Source organism: Petaurus breviceps, unplaced genomic scaffold (assembly GCF_028583685.1).
Source record: "Petaurus breviceps papuanus isolate PSGF00001 unplaced genomic scaffold, PetGlider_PUasm1.0 91133, whole genome shotgun sequence".
NCBI lineage: Eukaryota > Metazoa > Chordata > Mammalia > Diprotodontia > Petauridae > Petaurus > Petaurus breviceps.
In genome coordinates, this window is record NW_027187419.1 from 28239347 (window position 1) to 28242721 (window position 3375).

At 43.1% G+C, this 3375-nt stretch overlaps 1 pseudogene; it reads left to right on the forward strand.

Annotated features, from left to right (window-relative positions):
• LOC138154900 (heterogeneous nuclear ribonucleoprotein M-like) overlaps window positions 1–2887 on the forward strand; it is a 3425-nt pseudogene extending 538 nt beyond the window's left edge.
• Window positions 2888–3375: the final 488 nt, after the last annotated feature.

Consider the following 3375-nt stretch of genomic DNA (forward strand, 5'->3'; position numbering starts at 1 on the left):
AAACTGTCCAACCATTACATCCATACCCAGTCAACATCTGGGTTTCCTAAGTGTGATTAAATCATCTCCAAGGCCTACCCCACCCCAGGACTTTCCAATCATTCAATCAATTACAAAGTCTCTGTTCCAAATACTTCTCCACCCCTAGGCTATACCTTAATTAAGTCCACCACAAAGCCCCTCTTCTCAAATGGAGATTAGTTTCCAAACATAAGTAAAATACATTCATTTGCTCAACCATAGAACACAAAAAGGTCAAAAGTTCCCCACCCCTGGATCACAATTGAATCTACCCCAGAGTTACATCAAGTTTAAATACAGCACTTAATACCCAAATGGAGGTCTTTTCTTCATCTTGACACGAGGCAAGTTCTCAGCAATCTTAGTTCCTGGGGAGACAAGGCTTAGCAAGGCCATAAGATACATTGCCAGTCCCTTCATGAATTTATCCTCTGTCTGTAGAACAGTCCTAGAACCCCTGAACACATTAGCAAAGCCCTCTCCCAGGATTTCTGTAAACATACAACAAGAAAATCCTTCTTCAGGGCTTCTAAACCAACAGAAAGGCTCCCAGACCCCTGCAACAACAGCACTGTCCTTCACCAGTGGACAGTATTCACTCTCTGTCTGCAGGACAGTCTCAGGCCTTCTTAACCAAATGCCAGGTTCCAGGACTTCTTCAACAGGACAGTCTTTCACCAGTGGACAAATCTGGCAAAATAACATCAAAACAGACAGACAAAGTACCAGCAAAACAGCCATGTCTCCTCAGTCCTTGGCAGCTCAGGGGGCAGGTCTCAAAAGTCCAGGGCAATTCAAAGCGGCCACCAGCAATCTCTTAGTCTCTCCCTCTACACGAGGTGCTGCTTCCAAAAAGAACTTCCGCCTCTCTCTTGTCTCTCCAAATCTACGTCACCAGCTCCTCCCAGTCAGGACTTTCTTTTCACATCAAAAAGTCCATCCCACAGGTGGGATTAACAAGCTCTGGGTTTTAATACAATCAATTTGAAAACCAAGCCAATACAGGGGAATCTTTAATTGCCATTACTATCACAACTTGGAAGCACAGTGTTTGTAGCAAATCTGGATTATAAAGTTGGCTGGAAGAAACTGAAGGAAGTGTTCTGTATGGATGGCGTAGTGGTTAGAGCAGACATTCTTGAAGATAAAGATGGGAAAAGTCATGAAATCAGCATTGTTACTTTTGAACAGTCAGTTGAAGCAGTTCAGGCTATATCAATGCTCAGTGGCCAGATGCTGTTTGACAGACCAATGTATGTGAAGATGTAGAGGGTCCTGCCAAGGGGTGACTTTTTCCTTCCCAAACATCCCCAACAACTTCCTCATGGACTTGGTAGCATTGGCATGGGGCTAGGACCAGGAAGACAGCCCATTGATGCTAATCATCTGAACAAAGCCATAGGAATGGGCAACATGGGACCCACAGGAATGGGAATGGAAGGCATGGAATTTGGAAAAAACAAAATGGGAGGCATGGAGGGCCCCTTTGGTGGTGGCAGCATGAAAAACGTGGATCGGTTTGGATCTGGCACAAACATGGGCCAAATGAATGAAATGGATAGAGGAATGGATGGAAGATTTGAGAGAGACTTTGCTCGTAATGAGATGGGAATGGCTCAGAATTTTGGAGAACCTCTTGGCAGGGGAATGGGTGGTGGTAGTAACAGTGTACCAGGAATTGAGAGAATGGGCCCTGGGATTGACCGCATAGGTGCTGCTGGGATGGAAAGAATGGATTCTGGCGTAGGCCATGGAATGGATAGAGTAGGGTCCGAGATGGAGAGAATGGGCCTTGTCGTGGATCTTATGGGGTCAACTGTAGAGAGAACGGGGTCAGGAATAGAACGAATGGGTCCCCTTGGAATAGACCACATGACTACAAGCATTGAAAGGATGGGCCAAATCATGGATAGGATAGGTTCTGGTGTAGAGAGAATGGGGGTTGACATGGGTTTTGGTAGTAAGTGAATGGCTGCTCCTGTAGATCAAGTTGGCTCAACTATAGAAAGGATGGGATCAGGTGTGGATTGCATGGGCACCACCATGGATTGCATGGGTCTAAGTATGGATCATATGGTGCCTGCCAGCATGGGAACTGGCATACATCGCATGGGCCCAGTTATGGATCGAATGTCTACTGGTTTGGACCATACGGGTGCCAATAACATGGAGCGCATGGGATTGGACCATATGGGTGCCAATAACACAGAGAGAATGGGTCCCATTATGGGTCCAGCCCTAGGTTCAGGAATGGAGCGCATGGGACTTGCCATGGGAGGTAGCTTTAACAGAGCTACAGAAATGGATAGGAAACTTTGGAGGCAGTTTTGCAGGGTCTTTTGGAGGTGCTGGTGGCCACATGCCTGGGGTTGCTCGAAAAGCCTGCCAGATATTTGTGAGAAATCTCCGTTTTGACTTTACATGGAAAATGCTAAAAAAACAAATTCAGTGAATGTGGCCATGTGTTGTATGCAGACATCAAGATAGAGAATGGCAAATCCAAGCCTTGTAGTGTGGTTAAGTTTGAGTCCCCAGAGGTGGCAGAGAGAGCCTGCTGGATGATAAATAGGATAAAACTCAATTGATGTGCAAATTGATAGAAATGCTTAAGCAGTTGCCTTTTTTTAACATCAATACCAGACTTCCAAATTTGTATTTTGTTTTCCTTGTTAATTTTTATTTTGTTGGCTGGATGTATAAAGATGTTAAAATTCAGTTGCTTTCTGGGGTGATTTTAATTACCTTTTTAATGACTGGGATTCTATTTGACTGTTTGCATTGAGATTGCAATGTATGCAATTTTTTTTTGTAGTTGTGGCATCTTGTTGACATTACGACTTTGATAATAAATACCAGTTACTGAAAACCCTTTTTTAAAAATGAGGAAGAGAATGAAACCATGCCATATAAAGAACAGATGAAGGAACTATGCATGTTGAGAGCTGACTTGAGGAAAGACATGATAACTATTTTCAAATATTTTAAGGACTGATATTTTGAAAGGGTAATAGATATTCTGTGTGATTCTTGAGGCTAGAGAACTAAGAAAAGTGGACTGAGATGCATGTGTCAGGTCAGTTCAGTTCAATTCAATTCAACAACTCAATTCAATTCAACAAACAAACATTTAGTTTTTCTCTATTATGGGTAATACAAAGGGAAAAAATGAAACTATCCTCACCCTCAAGATAAGAGATGAGAGAGAACTGAGGCAAAGGGATGGAGAAAGAGAGAACACATTAATAAATAAATGCAAAGCAATTTGCTGAAGCAGAGACAGCTAGAAGGATCGTGGAAGGTTTCATGGAGGACCCAGCAACTGAACTTAACCCTGAAGGAAAATAAAGATTTTGA